General features: G+C 42.6%; 1 protein-coding gene and 1 non-coding gene across 3 annotated transcripts in view; one reads left to right on the forward strand and one right to left on the reverse strand.

The window, feature by feature from the left end:
• Nucleotides 1-19,077, forward strand: part of PACRG (parkin coregulated) — a 499,437-nt gene that overhangs the window by 4,475 nt on the left and 475,885 nt on the right. The window lies entirely within an intron of this gene.
• Nucleotides 17,363-17,500, reverse strand: LOC119924525. Its single transcript, XR_005449235.1, has one exon. It is a non-coding gene; the product is annotated as a small nucleolar RNA SNORA7 (small nucleolar RNA).

Below are 19,077 nucleotides of genomic sequence, written 5' to 3' on the forward strand. Positions count from 1 at the left end.
GTTACCTTATCTATAAAATGGGAAATAAGACTGTAAGCCCAATGTGGGACAGGAGCTGTGTCCAATCTGACTTGCTTTTTCCCCCCCAGCGCTTAGTACAGTGCCTAGCACATAGTAAGTGCTTAACAGATACTATTATTATTTTTTTTATTTATTATTATTATTACTAAAAGGAAGAGATAGCAGGGTGCTGAGAGCTGTAAACCTTTTCATACCTTAATATCCCATGTCCCATTTGGGGCTCACAGTCTAATGATTAGACAGTTTTGAAATAATGACTTTGCAATTGTCTAAAATATCTATCTCTATAAGGATATTGATCTGTTTAGTATTAAGTTTCTACTATGCCAGACACTGTACTAAGTGCTGGAATAGTTGGTCAGGTTGGATACATCCATGTTCCACGTGGGGCTCACAGTATTAATCCCCATTTTATGGACAAGGTAACTGAGTCACAGAGAGTTAAATTCACTGTCATTCAACTCATGGCTGGGCAAGATATGGGGCTGCACCGGTTTACCATCAATTGATTCTCTCTGTCCAGTCACCGTGTGCGGTTACCCGCTTGAGTCCAGTTCCATCTTCATTCCTTGCTGCTTTCCATTGAGGTGGTTTTAGTGCAAATTAACGATTTCAGTAACACTGGATCCGTGGAATAGCACCAGAAGTTTCCAAGAAAGTGTGCCTGCAAGCTGAATAAATGGCTCCATCTATTCATATTGATATAAAGTTTTGTAATTATGAAATAGCCAATAAATATCAAGTTAGAACTCCTCTTTAGGAGTTAGAGGAGATTATGCAATCTTACTCGTGGGTAGAGGCAAAAATAAAATGTTTATCTTGGGAATAGTTGAATTCTTGATAAATCTGACATGTAGGTAGTTTGCCTTAGGATTTCATTTTGATAAGGTAGCTGTTATTTTTGCCAGAATATTTACTGCCCTCTGATAACTGCATTTCCTAGATAAAATACATTTCAGGTGGAATGATGTACTTTGTCATAAAAGCAACAATTCAGGGCATAATATGCTGTCAACCTATTGCATATTATGTTGCTGTTCTATTCCGGGTTTTTGTTTTGGCCGTATTGGTTAGTTCTGGTTTTATGTTACACTTTATTTAGCACTAACCAGGTAGCAATCATTGTGCTAAGCACGGAGGTAGATAGGAGATATGAACAGTCCCTCCCTAACAAGGTTTTCAATAAAAAGCACCTTTATATTTTTAGGTCTATTAATTGAACTGTTCCTTAGAAAAGTTATCATCTTGGTGACCAAGTAGAGCATGATGCTGAAGGTGTTTGACATCTTTTTTCAGTTTATGGTGTCAAAAAGTGAAAATCTACCTGAATGGAAACATTTCACAATCGGTCATCAATATCTGGTTACCATCTGGGCGCTGAGAATTGTGCTAAGCAGGGACCCTGCCTGTTTGTTAGATTTGGCAAGGAGGTGTCTCCCTTGGAGAGAGCAGTTTTAAGGGGTTGAAGAGGAAGATGGACACTAGATTATAGAAGGGCAATAAGAGAAGTGGAAGCAGTGGGTGTATACAACCCATTCAAACAGTTGGTACAGAAAGGAGAGTCGGGATATTGTAAGGGTCAGGAAATCCAAAGGGGTGGGGATGTTGTGCTCTGCCCACAAGTAAGTGCTCAATAAATATGATTGACTGGCTGACTGTGCGTGTTTGAAGATTGAGTGGGAGGACCTATCAGAGAGTGAGTAGTTGAAAATGATAGGTGGAAAAGGAAGAAGAATAGATGCAGCAAGTATATGTTGCCGACTTGTGCTTCCCAAGTGCTTAATATAGTGCTCTGCACACAGTAAGCATTCAATAAATACGATTCAATGAATGAATGCAAGTGACTTGAGAAAGTGAGAGCAAGGTAGGATTTGAAAGCGGGTGGGAGAGTTCTTGACTTTGATTCAGTCATTTATTGAGCGCTTACTGTACGCAGAGCACTGCACTAAGCGCTTGGGAAGGTACAATAAAGCAATTGACAGTCCCTGCCCACAACAAGCTCACAGTCTAGAGGGACATGTCTGGGAAGAATAAGAGTAGATTCTGAAGATAGGGAAACTTGTATTATGAAGGATGTCAGGCCACAAGAAGGGAAGCTGGGGAAACCAGGGGCTTCAGGAGGGAGTTAAAGGTCTAGAATAAAGCACTTAAACAGAATAATTGATGGGGACAATGGACATTTAGGTGTCAGTGAGAGCAAAGTAATGATACTAAGTGGAAGGGAAGGCAGAATTATAAAGTGTTCAGGGGAATTGGATGTATTTGACAGGTGAGCTCTCCTGGTGTATAAACCTAGGCATATAAGAAAATAAATTTGACTGTAAGCTTGTGGACAGAGAATGTGTCTGTTTATTGTCATATTATTATACTCTCCCAAGTGCTTAGGACAGTGCTTTATACCCAGCAAGTGCTCAGGAAATATGATTGAATGAATATTATTAGTATTATTATATGAAGTGCTTACTGACTGTCAAGCACTATTCTGAGCTCCTGGAACTGGTCTCAGAAACAGCCAAAGCAGTTTCTCCACCCCAAGGCCTAGCGCACGCACACACACACACACACACACGTGTGCACACACACACACACACACACACACACACACACACACACAACTTAGCAAGATTGTGGCTTAGTGGAAAGAGCACAGGCTTGGGAGTTAGGGGTCATGGGTTCTAATTCCGGCTCCGCCACTTGTCTGCTGTGTGACTTTGGGCAAGTCTCTTAACTTTTCTGTGCCTCAATTACGTCATCTGTAAAATGGGGATTAAGACTGTGAGCCCCACGTGGGACTATCTGATTAGCTTGTTTCTACCCCAGCACTTGGAACAGTGCTTGGCACATAGTAAGCGCTTAACAAATACCATCACCCTCATCATCATCACCATCAGGGGCTCTGATCCTGTTTTGCTCAGCCCTGGTAGAAGTACACACACTCCGTGCAAATAGTAAAAAGCAAAGCAACAACAACAAAAAACCCACTTGAATGGATTTCCCTCAATTGTGTAAATATGTCATTTCAATCAATCATACCTATGGAGTTTTTACAGTGTACGGAGCACTGTATTAAGTGGTTGGGAGAGTACAGTTGCTCCTCTAATGCTAACTTTCTCACTGTAATTCAGTGTCATTTATCTGCCCACTGACCTCTCTATCTGACTTCTGACCTCTTGCCCACGTCCTGCTTGCCACTATCCTGGAAGGTCATCACGTTCTCCCTCCTTGTAGCCGACAGTCACTTATCTCTGCCTTATGCCCCTCAAAGCCTAATTGAAGGCATATCTCTTCCAAAAGGCCTCCCCTGACTAAGCCTTCTTTTCCTTTTCTTCCACTCCCTTCTGCATCACCCTGACTTGCTCCTTTGACCATCCCTCCTCCCAGCCCCACAGCACTTACGTACATTTTTGTAATTTATTTGTATTAATGTCCGTCTCCCCCTCTAGACCAGAAGCTGGTTGTGGACAGAGAACGTGTCTGTTACATTGTTCTAGCGTACTCTCCCAAGCGCTTAGTTCAGTGCTCTGCCCACAGTATGTTCTCAATAAATAGGACTGACTGACCGACTGACAATATAACAGAGTTGGTAGGCGAGTTCTCTCCACATTGTGACACAGTTGATGAAACAAGGTTTGATTACTACCTTCCTCCAACACTGCCCCAAAATAGAAAAGAGAACATGTTCAGAGCAGAGCGGTTTGTGCTTTGAAACTCTCTAAAAACCCATCTATTGATACTTTGCTGCTGCCAGATTGGAAGCCATGACATCCTCAAGGCATCCTAATATTCCCTAGTAGCGAGAATTGATATGATAGCCTTTTTAAGTTGGAGAAGCAATTAAGTTATTGACCAAAACTTTTTGACCTTTGCCAGTGATGGGATTTATTTTTCTTCCATTGTTAATTGCTTGTCAAAAGCTGATTTCGCACAAGAGATTTCATTTTCTACTGGTCATTACGTGTAATGGACTTCAGATTTTCTTTTCCTCATTTTTGGTTAATGAAAGCGGTGTTGTGCTACACCTTATTAATTGTAGATGAAAGAAATTGTATGTTTCTTGGGAAATTGTATTCATTGGCTGCCTCTGCAGGGGCATGCTTAATGACATAACTCATCAGCCTTTTGTAGTCTGGCTAAGGGGTGTTTGATAATAGTATTTTTTTTATTGTTCTTCAGCGTAGTGGGTTTAAAGAATATTTGTTGGAGGCAATGTGTTTTTTCTACCAAAATGTGCCTTCAAATTGCCCTAAGTGTCTCCCATATTCGTAGCTCATGGCCACAAAAGCTAGCGGCACTGATCTGCTCCCACTTATTTCAGCACAAAGCTGCTGATTTTCAGGGAATTTCCCTGAGATCTCCAGGATAGCAAGCAGGCTGTGGGGGTGAAAAGTTGAAAACAATAACTCTGGTATTTAACGGCTTACTATACACCAAGAACTGTACTAAGTGCTGCTTCACTTTTGAATAAATAAGTACTTTTATAATATATAATTTAAAGATCTGTACCTAAGGGCTGTGGGTTTGAAGGTGGAGCAAATACCAAATGTCCAAACAGGACCGAAACAGGAGTTTCTGTTTAATGCAGAGCTGGATGGGCAGTCATTGGAGGTTCGTGGGGAGACACAGACTGAACATTTTTGTAGAAAAATGATCCATGCAGAAAAGAGCTGAAATGAAGTGAAAGTATTAATATAGGAGTTGAAGGATAGGGGAGACTACAAGTGAATCATGGTAGGTCTCCTGGAGGAGATGTGATTTCATATGAGCTTTGAAGGTGGAGAGAACTATAGCCTTTTGGATACAGAGGAGGAGGAAGTTTCCGACCGAGGATAATGTGAGCAAGAGTTCAACAGCAGGAGACATGAGAATTAGGTGTAGTGAGGTAGTTAGTTTGAATGAAGATCGTGAGCTGGGGTGTGGTGGGAGAAGAGGGGATAAATAAGAGCGTTATTGCTAATTGAGTCTTAAAACCTGTTGTCAAGAGTCTCTGATGAGTAGACTAATAATAATGATTATGGTACTTAAGTGATTACTATGTACCAAACACTGGGGTAGAGAAGCAGCATGGCTTAGTGGAAAGAGCCTGGCCTTGGGAGTTATAGGTCATGGGCTCTAATCCCATCTCTGCCACCTGTCAGCTGTGTGACTTTGGGCAAGTCACTGTGCCTGTTACCTCATCTGTAAAATGGGGATTAAGACTGTGAGCCCCACGTGGGACAATCTGATAACCTTGTATCTACCCCAGTGCTTAGAACAGTGCTTGGCCCATAGTAAGTGCTTAACAAATACCATCACTATTATTATTGTTATTATAATTATTATTGCAAGTTATTCCAGTTGGACACATTCCCTGTCCCACATGGGGCTCACACTCTTAATCCCCATTTTACGGAAATTGAGGCAGCCACTGAAGGTTTCTGACTGGTGTGATATGTGCAGAATGTCATTTTACACAGTTATGTTTTCTAACCTGGAAACAGTAGGAAAATATCAGTCAAGGACTTTTTAAAGAATTTCAACGTGCAGTTTGCTCTGCTCTGATGATTTTGTCTTTACTACTTTGGACATTCTGTGTGTGTTTCTTCAGACCAAACTGAGAGTTGAGATCATTTGTAGCTTCTAGCCATCTGTTTTGTGTATATACCAGACTTATTGTGGCTCAGTGGAAAGAGGACGGGATTTGGAGTCCGAGGTCAGGGGTTCAAATCCTGGCTCCGCCAAATGTCAGCTGTGTGACTTTGGGCAAGTCATTTCACTTCTTTGTGACTCAGTTCCCTCATCTGTGAAATGGGGATGAAGACTGTGAGCCCCCCATGGGACAACCTGATCACCTTATAACCTCCCCAGCGCTTAGAACAGTGCTTTGCACATAGTAAGTCCTTAATAAATGCCATTATTATTATTATTATTATTATTATTATTACAAACAAAGGGGAAGCAGAACACAGACAGTCTACTACCACTGTAGTAATTCTTTCAGGTTGTAGATTCTGGAGGGCAGGAAATGAGGTTTTACTTCTGCCATGTTCTCCCAAGGACTTAATACAGTGCTCTGCACACAGTAGTTCCTCAATAAGTTTGGTTGGCTGACTGATCCAGTGGGGGAAGTTGTGTGACTGAATTTTAGAATAATAATAATAATAATAATTGTGGTATTTGTTAAGCACTTGTTGTGTGCCAGGCACTGTACTAAGCACTTGGGTGGATACAAGCAAATTGGGTTGGATGTAGTCCCTGTGTGCCTATGTGCCAAGCACTGTACTAAGCGCTGGAGAAGATACAAGTTAATTAGTTTGAACACAGTCCCTGTCCCACATGGGGCTAGCAGTCTCAATCCCTATTTTACAGATGAAGTAACTGAGTCAGAGAAGTGAAGGGGCTTGCCCAGGTCTCACACAGACGTGGCAGAGCAGGGATTAGAACCCATTACCTTCAGAATCCCAGGCCTGTCCCCCCTTCACTACATGAAGCAAGTCTAAGCATCCAAGCTTGATGATGAAGAGTGATGGGGATGGGAAATTGTGTTTTGGGCATTTAGAGATTTCTAAGGAGAAGCAGATTTTCCTAGTGGTTAGATCACAGACCTGGAAATCAGAAGGATTTGGGTTCTAATCCCTGTTCCACCAGTTGCCTGCTGTCTGATCTTGGTGCCTCAGTTTCCTGTTCTGCAAAAATGAAGACCGTGGAGAGCCCAGCAATGTCCACAACTCCATGCCTCCTCAGTTAGTCATTCGTTTTTATTGAGCACTTTGTTCAGAGCACTGTACTAAGTGCTTGCAAGAGCACAATATAAGACAAATTCCCTGCCCACAAGGAGATTACAGTCTAGAACTTGGACGAGTTGTCTACACGCGCTGCCTAGAATTCCTCAACAACAACTCTCTCCTCGACCCCCTCCAGTCTGGCTTCCGTCCCCTTCATTCCACGGAAACTGCCCTCTCAAAGGTCACCAATGACCTCCTGCTTGCCAAATCCAACGGCTCATATTCTGTCCTAATCCTCCTCGACCTCTCAGCTGCCTTTGACACTGTGGACCACCCCCTTCTCCTCAACACGCTATCTGACCTTGGCTTCACAGACTCCGTCCTCTCCTGGTTCTCCTCTTATCTCTCCGGTCGTTCTTTCTCAGTCTCTTTTGCAGGCTCCTCCTCCCCCTCCCATCCTCTTACTGTGGGGGTTCCCCAAGGTTCAGTGCTTGGTCCCCTTCTGTTCTCAATCTACACGCACTCCCTTGGTGACCTCATTCGCTCCCACGGCTTCAACTATCATCTCTACGCTGATGACACCCAGATCTACATCTCTGCCCCTGCTCTCTCCCCCTCCCTCCAGGCTCGCATCTCCTCCTGCCTTCAGGACATCTCCATCTGGATGTCCGCCCGCCACCTAAAGCTCAACATGTCGAAGACTGAGCTCCTTGTCTTCCCTCCCAAACCCTGCCCTCTCCCTGACTTTCCCATCTCTGTTGACGGCACTACCATCCTTCCCGTCTCACAAGCCCGCAACCTTGGTGTCATCCTCGACTCCGCTCTCTCATTCACCCCTCACATCCAAGCCATCACCAAAACCTGCCGTTCTCAGCTCCGCAACATTGCCAAGATCCGCCCCTTCCTCTCCATCCCAACCGCTACCCTGCTCATTCAAGCTCTCATCCTATCCCGTCTGGACTACTGCATCAGCCTTCTCTCTCATCTCCCATCCTCGTGTCTCTCCCCACTTCAGTCCATACTTCATGCTGCTGCCCGGATTATCTTTGTCCAGAAACGCTCTGGGCATATTACTCCCCTCCTCAAAAATCTCCAGTGGCTACCAATCAATCTGCGCATCAGGCAGAAACTCCTCACCCTGGGCTTCAAGGCTCTCCATCACCTCGCCCCCTCCTCCCTCACCTCCCTTCTCTCCTTCTACTGCCCACCCCGCACCCTCCGCTCCTCCACCGCTAATCTCCTCACCGTACCTCGTTCTTGCCTGTCCCGCCGTCGACCCCCGGCCCACGTCCTCCCCCTGGCCTGGAATGCCCCCAATCCCTCTGCCCCTCTGCCAAGCTAGCTCTCTTCCTCCCTTCAAGGCCCTGCTGAGAGCTCACCTCCTCCAGGAGGCCTTCCCAGACTGAGCGCCTTCCTTCCTCTCCCCCTCGTCCCCCTCTCCATCCCCCCATCTTACCTCCTTCCCTTCCCCACAGCACCTGTATATATGTATATATGGTTGTACATATTTATTACTCTATTTATTTATTTTACTTGTACATTTCTATCCTATTTTATTTTGTTGGTATGTTTGGTTCTGTTCTCTGTCTCCCCCTTTTAGACTGTGAGCCCACTGTTGGGTAGGGACTGTCTCTATGTGTTGCCAATTTGTACTTCCCAAGCGCTTAGTACAGTGCTCTGCACATAGTAAGCGCTCAATAAATACGATTGATTGATAGAAGGGGAGACAGACATTAAATAAAGAAGTAGCCAGCTTTGTCCCCATTACTCCGTCATGACTAACCCCAGTAGCTCTGTTACCTAACTGTCCTCCCTGGGGCATTAATACAGATTGATTCATGAATCCCTTGTAGTATATGTATGATCATATTTCTCAGGGAAAATAAAATCCATCGTTAATATACATGAATATTCTTAACTGTGTTTGAATGGAAACCTCAAAACAGATTTTATTAGCCATTGTAACCAAAGGTCAAATTAAATGAAAGATTCTTCATTATTTTTAAAATTACCTGCATTCCCCATTTTGTCGAGTATTTTGTCATCCTTTTTCAAGGATGGATGGTGTGTGTGTGTGTGTGTGTGTGTGTGTGTGTGTGTGTGTGTGTGTGTGAAATATAATAGATCACTAGAAAAAAATCCCATAAAGATTTTTGGCCCTCTTTTTATAATTGTCCTTCACGTTTGAAAAAGATCCCATTGACAGTGGAATTCACCTCTGGATACGTGCATTGCCGAAAAAGCCAATGCAGAACCAAAGCCCTAGCTGCAGTGTATGCACACAAAAGCTGTACTTTATTGTGATGTTAAGTGTAAGCAATATTTGTACTAATACAGAAAATCTGCTAGAGCCTTTCTTTAATCAAGTGTGGAGATTTTAATCACCCTTTGCCCATGGACTTAATCCTGGGGATCATTGTGGATGCCCATTGCTGTTTTCATTTGCTTCTAATTGCAAATTCCTTAAGCTTTCAACATTTACACTTGGTATCGACAACAACTCTGTCTCCTACTACTGATTGCTCATCAAAACTGGCTTTCCTGTCTCTATTCTCTTGGTCAAACAAAGTCCAGTTTTCTTTGAACACACCCCTGAACCAATTAACCTCCACTCTAAAAATATATGTATTTTATACACACACAATCTGTGTTCACAGGTAGAGTTCTACACAGGTATAGTAGTAATAGTGGTAATGATGGTTTTTGTTAAGTGCTTACTATTTTGCCAAGCACTGCTCTAAGCGCTGGGGTAAGATACAAAGTTATCAGGTTGTCCTACATGGGGCTCACAGTCTTAATCCCCATTTTACAGATGAAGTAATTGAGGGCCAGAGAGGTGAAGTGACTTGCCCAAAGTCACACAGCTAACAAATGGCAGAGCCAGGATTAAAACCCTTGACGAATTATTCCCAAGCCCGTGGGCTCTCCACTAAGCCATGTAAAGAGAAGCAGTGTTACCTAGTACGTAGAGAACAGGCCTGGGAGCCAGAAGGACCTGGGTTCTAATACTGGCTCTTCCACTTGTCTGCTGTATGACCTTGGGCAAGTCCCTTTAATTTCTCTGTGAGTCAGTTCCCTCATCTATAAAATGGGGATTAAGACTATAAACTGTATATGGGGAAGGGACTATCTCCAACCCAATTATCTTGTTTCTACCCCATCACTTAGAATAATGCTGGCACTGTTAAGTAACTGAGGCACAGAGAAGTGAAGTGACTTGCCCAGTGCCACACAGCAGAACAAGTGATGGGGAGTAGAGCCTATGACTTTGAGACTCAAGCCCATGCTCTATCCACTACACAGTGCTGCTTCCCCAGTGTATCAATGTAAGCAACAATGTAAGAATCTAGAAAGAGAGAGGAGTGTGAGGAAAAAGGTAAAAAGTGGTTCTGAAAATTGGAGGTGGGGCCTAGGGAATGGCTAGATGACTGACTAGTATCAGCAGTGGGTAGTAGAGATGGGTGATTTGGGCTTCAAAGGAAGGGAAAGAGAGGGATGGAGAAGATGGGATGGTGTGAAAGCAGCAGTGAGGATAAAGAAGGAAGCTGACTCCCTCTTTCCCAGTCTTGGAGGGTGGGAGAAGACACTTGTTCATTCATTCAGTCGTATTGAGCGCTTACTGTGAGCAGAGCACTGGACAGGGTGCTTGGGAAGTGCAAGTTGGCAACATGTGGAGATGGTCCCTGCCCAACAGTGGGCTCATGGTCTAGAGGGGGGAGACAGACAGCGGGACAAAGCATGTGGTCTGGTGTCAGGTAATCAGAATAAATGGAAGTAAAGCTGGTTGCTTCCACCCCCACCCACTTAAGCGACCATCCTTATAGTGCCCCCCAAACCCCCTTCCCGGTCCGGTCCTGACTGACTCTCCCCCCCAACCCACCCCGGGAAAAAGGCCCTTGTTATCACCAAGTTACATTAAGGACAACCTCATTCGCACCTACTCAGCCTTCCTGTCCTGCCATCGACCCCCGGCCCACGTCCTCCCCCGGGCCTGGAATGCCCTCCCTCTGCCCCTCCGCCAAACTAGCTCTCTTCCTCCCTTCAAGGCCCTACTGAGAGCTCACCTCCTCCAGGAGAACTTCTCAGACTGAGCCCCTTCCTTCCTCTCCCCCGCGTCTTACCTCCTTCCCTTCCCCACAGCACCTGTATATATGTATATATGTTTGTACATATTTATTACTCTATTTATTTTACTTGTACCTATCTATTCTATTTATTTTATTTTGTTAGTATGTTTGGTTTTGTTCTCTGTCTCCCCCTTCTAGACTGTGAGCCCACTGTTGGGTAGGGACTGTCTCTATATGTTGCTAGCTTGTACTTCCCAAGCACTTAGTACAGTGCTCTGCACACAGTAAGTGCTCAATAAATACGATTGATTGATCATTGACAAAATAAATAGAATAGTAAATATGTACAAGCGCTTGTTAAGCACTTATTATGTGCCTAGCACTGTTCTAATAATAATAGTAATGATGGCATTTGTTAAGTGCTTAAGTGCTAAGCACTATTCTAATAATAATAATGATGGTATTTGTTAAGCACTTACTATGTGCCAAGCAGTGTTCTAAGCACTGGGGGAGATACAAGATGATCGGGTTGTTGCACAGGGGGCTCACAATCTTCAACTGCATTTTACAGATGAGGAAACTGAGGCCCAGAGAAGTAAAGTGACTTGCCCAAGGTCACACAGCTGATCACCAAACTAGCTCTTCTGGTTCAAAGCCCTCCTGAGAGTTTGCCTCCTCCAGGAGGCCTTCCCAGACTGAGCCCCCCTTTTCTTCTTCTCCTCCTCCCTTCCTCATCCCTTCCCCCTTCCCCTCCCCACAGCACTGGTGTATGTACATATTTATTCTATTTATTTTATTAATGACTGAGCCCCCTCTTTCCTCTCCCCGTCCCTACCTCCTTCCCCTCCCCACAGCACCTATATATATGTTTGTACACATTTATTACTCTATTTTGTACATATTTACTATTCTATTTATTTTATCTTGTTAATATGTTTTTTTTTGTTGTCTGTCTCCCCCTTCTAGACTGTGAGCCCGCTGTTGGGTAGGGACCGTCTCTATATGTTGCCAACTTGGACTTCCCAAGCGCTTAGTCCAGTGCTCTGCACACAGTAAGCGCTCAATAAATATGATTGAATGAATGAATGCGACCCCCTTCTGGTGAGAGGGGCATGGGAGAAAATGTCATCTGAGGAGAGCCAAGTTTCAGTAGTGGTGAGGAGAAGCAGTGAATGGGTCAGGAACAGGCCAAGGACGAAGGGAAGCTTTCCCATAGTGGAGACAGGGGTTCCATACTTGACTGAGATTATGGGAGGTGGGGATGGTGGTGGATGGAGGGGAAAGTGTCAGAGTTAAGAAGGGTTTGGATGGGAGTGAGTTGAAAATGGGACAGCATGTGGGAAAGGAAGCAAAGTGGGGTGCTAGGTCAAAGGTACAGAGGTGGGGCGACCAGAGAGAGGAGACCGAGAGGATTTCAAAATTAAGCGGAGATGTTCAGAAAGAGCTTGCAACAAAGTATGCGAGGAAGGAAAATGGTGATGGCTGGCTGTTCAACCTAAACTGAAACCAATTCTTCATTAAAGTGGGAAGACCTTTTCTGTGACCGGCAGAACAAGCTTTCACTTCTGCAGCCTTCTGTAAAGACTTAGAATCAGATTACAGCTCCTCACTCATTTAATATTGTGGGGTTTTGATTTGAATTATTTTAATAAAGATGAAAAATAGTTTAGTGATATTTCCCAGTACTGCATAAAGGCAATTACATTGCCAGTGTCTCAGGGACAGATACTAATTTATAGCATTTAAAATGCACCCCATGGGAAAACTACATTTACATCTTCTGTATTAAATGTTCATTCTTTTTCAGAAGTTAATACTTAAAATATATACTTCATATCTAAACCCTTAACCAGTTTTTGCTATTGTGCTACTACTAGAATCAAGGTGTTTTTTTAAAAAAACTTATTTAGATTACTAAAGTATTTGGATTATTATTGTGACCTTTTCCATTACTCAAATCCACCACAGTCACCCTTTCTATTCATTCAGTCGTATTTATAGAATGCTGTGCAAAGCTAAGCACTTATTTCTAATTGTACTAAGCACTTATTTCTAATTAGAGCATAACTTGGCCAGTGTTTTTTATGTAAGTGGTCTTTCATCAACTCTGAACATTTGGGCTATATGGGCAGCTTTTCCATCACTCAAAGTATAAGATTTCCTGATTTATTTTTTTCTTCTGCTTCTCCAATGTTAAAAATAATGGACTTTCAACTTTAAAATTGCTGTTAAAAATGTGCCAAGATTGGCATTTTTAGAATTATCTAAAACCTTCTGGATGTGAAAACGAAAGATCAAGTAAAAGGTTGGCCCTCATTACTAATCTAGAACTGCTGTGAATTGGGTCCCAAACTGTGTACAGAATGATGCCAAACTAAGCTATTTGTAACAGTTTTCCTTTCTAAGTCAAAGGTCAGAGTTCTTACTTTTGAAAAATGGAACAAATTGCTAGATTGCCATCTTTAATGCTGGCTGAAAACTCTTTCAGAGTCTCCTCTAGCCGTTAAATTGAAATCTGAATTAGCTGCATGTCTTTCTGTGTTTGGGAAATCATTTTAAACCTTTAAAAATATTTAACGAGTCATGAGATCAAAGGTTGTGCAAATCCTGATTTGACCAGAAAGTAAGTTTACACAACATTTTAAACTTGAAGATAACTTCATTGCTGACACCAGAGAAGTAGCATGGCTCAGTGGAAACAGCCTGGGCTTGGGAGTCAGAGGTCATGGGTTCTAATCCCGGTTCTGCTGCTTTTCAGCTGTGTAACTTTGGGCAAGTCACTTAAATTCTCTGTGCCTGTTACCTCATCTGTAAAATGGGAATTAAAGCTGTGAGCCCCACATGGGACAGCCTGATCACCTTGTATCCCCTTCGGCACTTAGAGCACTGCTTCGCACACAGTAAGTGCTTAACAAATGTCATCATTGTTATATCTATATTCTCTATATTTATATTCTCACTGTGATTTTTGTTTATTTTCAGAAGATGTATACCTGCTCAAGTTGAGGGAAATGGGTTGGTAAAAGGTGAACTAGGAAAAAAAAAAAAAAGCAGACACCTATTCGGTCCTACTGATGGCATTTTGTTTGTTTTTCCTGTGAAGAGGTGTGGTCTAGTAGAAATAGCCTAGGTCTCAGAGTTAGGAGACCCAGTTTTTAATTCTGGCTCTGTCATCCACTTGCTATGTGACGTTGGGCAATTTACTTACCCTTTATGTGCTTTAACTTCCTTATCCATGGTTTAGTGAAAAGAGCCCGGGCTTGGGTGTCAGAGGTCGTGTGTTTGAATCCCGGCTCTGCCACCTGTCTGCTGTGTGACCTTGGACAAGCCACTTAACTTCTCTGGGCCTCAGTTACCTCATCTGTAAAATGGGGATTAGGACTGAGCCCCATGTGGGGCAACCTGCTTACCCCAGTGCTTAACAGTCCTTGGCACAAACTAAGCACTTAACAAATGCCATTATTATTATCATCTTCATCATCATTATGGTTATTATTAATATTTGTTTTCCCTCCCCCTTGGGCTGTTGAGCTCTAAAGGGAAAGGGACTATAATCAATATAATTATCTTGTTTCGATTCCAGTGCTTAGAATGTTGCTTGACATATAGTAAGTGCTTAGCAAATGTCTTTAAGAAGAAAAAAAGCTGTTCTTCCCTCCCTCTCTGATTCATGTTGGACAGGGATTGTGACCAGTATAATTGGTATCTGCCCAAGTGTTTATCATATAGGAAGTAATTAATAAACTCTTTATTATTATGCTCGTATAGTACCAAGAAAACATTTCCCCAGGTCCTCTTTTTCCCCAGCTGTGGTATGATAGAAACTATATGAGATTTTTGAACTCAGCCCTTGTAAGGCGAAATGTACTTTGATCTTGGATTTTCTTAATTCTTCTGGTCACAAATATGTAATCTAGTATCTTCCACCCTCTTTATTCTGGTCTCACCATCTTTATGCCCACTGCATTTACGATGACTGTGTTTCAAGTTATTGTAGTCTGCCCTACCAGGAGACACACACTTTTCTCAGCTTGTAGATGCGTATATATTTGTTTATTTTGTCTCCCTGATTAAGCAATTAATGGTGTTTGTTTGAGCACTTTGTGCAGACCTCTGTACTAAGCACTTGGGAGAATACAATACAAAAGGAGTTGATAGACACATTCCCTGCCTTCAGGCAGCTAACAGTCTAGAGGGAGAGACAGACATTAGCATTAATGTGTATTAATAATCGATTAGACTTTATACTCTAGGATTTTAGTAATCTTATGCAGTTCTTCCTCTGTATTTCTCATCAAAGCCCTGCATGCAGGGGAATTCAACACGTGCAATTGATGTGACATGGAATAAAATATGTCTTTGGGTCTGTCTTTGCTCAAGGTTTTCTAGTTTGGCCTCTAAATACAGAACTAGACCCCATTACAATGCACACCCCATCCTGTGACTAAACTAACATAAGTAAATATCTATAATCAAATGTCGATCATATTGATTATAGTATGGCTTAGTAGCTAGAGCACTGGCCTGGAAGTCAGAAGGTCATGGGTTCTAATCCCAGCTCCAACACTTAATAATAATAATAATAATAATAATGATATTTGTTAAGCGCTTACTATGTGCAAAGCACTGTTCTAAGCGCTGGGGGGATACATGGTGATCAGGTTGTCCCATGTGGGGCTCACAGTCTTAATCCCCATATTACAGATGAGGGAACTGAGGCCCAGAGAAGTTGTGACTTGCCCAAGGTCACACAGCAGACATGTGGCGGAGCTGGGATTTGAACCCATGACCTCTGACTCCAAATCCCAGGCTCTTTCCACTGAGCCATGCACTTGTCTGCTGTGTGACCTTGGGCAACTTACTTCACTTCTCTGGGCCTCAATTACCTCATGTAAATTGGGGAGTAAGACGGTGACACCCCCCCCCCCCCCCCATGTGGGAAAAGGACTGTGTCCTACCTATTTACCTTGTATCTTTCCCAGCGCTTAGAGCCTGGCACATAGTAAGCGCCTTAAATAACATCATCATTATTATTATAGCCTGGACTTCCTGTGGTTTTCAGGAAGCTACAGCCACAACCAACATTTTCAAGTATTTCAGGTAATTCCATTGTGTTTAAAGTTTGTCAAATGGTTGATTTAAATCCTTGGACACACAATTTGAAAGTAAAATGACAATGCAGCTATTTTATCTGCAACTTATAAAGAATATATGAAACAAGGATTATCAAAAGATCAGGAGACTGAGAAGCAGAATGACCCAGTGGAAAGAACAGTGCGAGCTAGAGGACCTGGATTCTAATTCCTGCTTTGCCACATGCCTGCTATATGGCTTTGAGCAAGGAACTTAATTTCTCCATGCGTCAGTTTCCTCATCTTTAAAATGGGGATTCAGTATCCGTTCTCCCTCCTACTTAGACTGCAAGCCCCTTATGGAACAGACTGTTTCCAACCTGATGATTTTGTCTCTACACCAGAGCTTAGTACAGTACCTGGCACATAGTAATTACTTAACAAAAATATTGCTTTGCTTTAATATAGTTATTTCATCTTTTTGACAAGATTCCAGTGCTCATAACACAATCAGTCCCCGCTTCTTCCCCTTAGCTTCCCTAAGGGGAAGTTCCTAGGGTAACTTTTCATTCTTCTCAAATCAACTCCTGTCAGTCTCCATTGTATCTTATAATCCATTTTTTCCTGAGTAAAGCAGTGCAGATCCTGAAAATAAAATGCACTGCCTGTTAGAGACACAACTAAAAATGCCTCCTTATCCCTTTTGAATTCTAGATGTACCGCTTTTATAAAGTTAATGGGAAGAATGAGGAAAAAGAAATGCAGTATCTAGAGAGAGCTTCCTTGAAAGCCATTAGAAAGCAGCTTGAAATGTACATGTTGATTCATAACATCGGGAACTAGCCTAGAAGTAATTGCAGAAGTTGATGTTTTTATAATTCCTCTTGGCATTTTGAGAGTATGCACATATTAAATATGTTAGTGCAAGTGATTCAAGTTTATGAGCAATTGCATTTTATATATGCCTGTACATATGTGTGTGTGTGTATATATCTGGGTGATTACGCACACACACACACACGCACATAGGTACAAACTTGTGCTGAACAAGGTTTAGCCCAAACTTTCCAGCCAAATAGAAACCAGGACCTGTGTATACTGTATTGTTGAATCTCCCTGTTGTGAAAAATTTGATTTTACAACTTAACCCGGTTTTAATATTGTAGCATTTTCAATATGTAGTTACTTTCAGGTTAAGATATTGACAAGCTGTTTCAATCTTTGAACAAAGCATTTCAGATTATTACAGATCTTAGAAAATTAACCTTGTCTTGTCTTATGCTGTTGAGTCATCTCCAACCCTTAGCCACGCCATGGCCGCATCTCTCCCAGAATGTCCCACCTGCATCTGCGATTGTTTTGGTAGTGTATCCATAGAGGGGTTTTTTTGGTAAAAAAAAATACAGAAATGGTTTACCACTACGTCCTTCCGGGCAGCAAACTCGAGACTCTGCACTTGACTCTCTCCCATTCCACTGATGCCCAGCACAGGTGAGTTTGTATTTGTAGCAGATTGCCTTCCACTCGCTAACTACTGCCCAAGCCAGGAATGGAATGGCTAAGCCTCTGCTTGACTCTGACTCTCGTAGTTGAGCCTGGTAGAGTACTGGAAACTCTCCAGGTGTGACCCTGAGAGGGAAAAACTTAACCTACTACCCCATTTTAAGGTCATTTATTTGGAAAATTATCATTTATGGTGAGAATAAATTAAGGTGCTTATCTAGATAATTGGGTCAATTAGTTTCTACATTATCAAACCTATTTTCCAGAGAAAGGAAATGCTCCTGCTTTCATTGATAATTCAAGGGTAAATATATTTGGAAAAGTTCTTGAAACATCCTTGAATGGAACGATTTTGGAAGCAAATGAAGAGTTGTTTTCACCAGTTGAGTGTTTTATAAGCAAAAAAAAAAATTTCCACTAGGTTTTCAGCTTGGGATGCTTCTAAGATTTGTCACGGGTTCAACTCTTCTGGCAGCAGCAGCTCCTGCCTTTGCCTAGTTGCTCCTTGTTGGATTTCTTGAGGAGTTGAAAACATCACAGCGTGGCTCAGTGGAAAGAGCCCGGGCTTTGGAGTCAGAGATCATGGGTTCAAATCTCAGCTCCGCCACATGTCTGCTGTGTGACCTTGGGCAAGTCACTTAACTTCTCTGAGCCTCAGTTAGCTCATCTGTAAAATGGGGATTAAGACTGTGAGCCCCACGTGGGACAACTTGATCACCTTGTATCTCCCCCAGCGCTTAGAACAGTGCTCTGCACATAGTAAGCGCTTAACAAATGCTATTATTATTATCGGAAGCCCAGTTAGAAGCGGAGCAGGAGTAGGCGTGTTAAAAATGAAAAGTCGGTCAGGATGCAAAAATGAAAGATTAATAGAATTTAGAGACCACCTTCTTTAAATTCCTAAGAGCATTTCAGTAGGGGTCCATTAATTTTCTGTAAAATTACTAAAATATTCCTTGAATGCAACTAGGTTACTAAGGGCCAATATAGTATCTCCTAGACATTTGGAGTTAGAAGGGCCACTGAACTACCCCACAGATACCAGTCAACAATGCACATGGGACATGGCAGCCATTAAGCTGGGTATGTAGCAAATGTGTCTGTGAACTGTTTTATTGTAGTAGTAATAATAATGATGATGATGGCATTGGTTAAGCACTTACTATGTGCCAAGCACTGTTCTAAGTGCTGGGGTCAGATACAAGGTAATGAGATTGTCCCACATGGGGCTCACAATCTTAATGCCCATTTTATAGATGAGGTAACTGAGGCACAGAGAAGTTGTGACTTGCCCAGAGTCACACAACTGATAAGTGGCAGAGCTGGGATTAGAACCCACAACCTCTGACGCCCAAGCTCTTTCCACTGAGTCACACTGCTTCTTACACTCTCCCTTGTACTCTTCCATGTACTTAGTACAGTGCTCTGCACACACTGCTCACTAAATACCATTGATTGCACATTCCATAGCCTTTGGGCTAATCAGGTTGGATGCAGTCCCTGTCTCACAATAGGGCTGAGGGTCTTAATCCCCATTTTACAGATGAGGGAACTGGGGCAAAGAGATGAGTTCAGAGTTAAATGCATTTTCTCTAATTCAAATCCCATAAACACATAATCCCATTAAGATGATTCTCTTATTCAAATTGAATAAAGGACCGCTCCCCTCCTTTGGCCGTGGAGCAGAGGAGAAGCCTTGCTTTAATTCCTTTG

The sequence above is a fragment of the Tachyglossus aculeatus genome, chromosome 2 (genome assembly GCF_015852505.1).
Source record: "Tachyglossus aculeatus isolate mTacAcu1 chromosome 2, mTacAcu1.pri, whole genome shotgun sequence".
In the NCBI taxonomy this organism is placed as follows: Eukaryota; Metazoa; Chordata; class Mammalia; order Monotremata; family Tachyglossidae; genus Tachyglossus; species Tachyglossus aculeatus.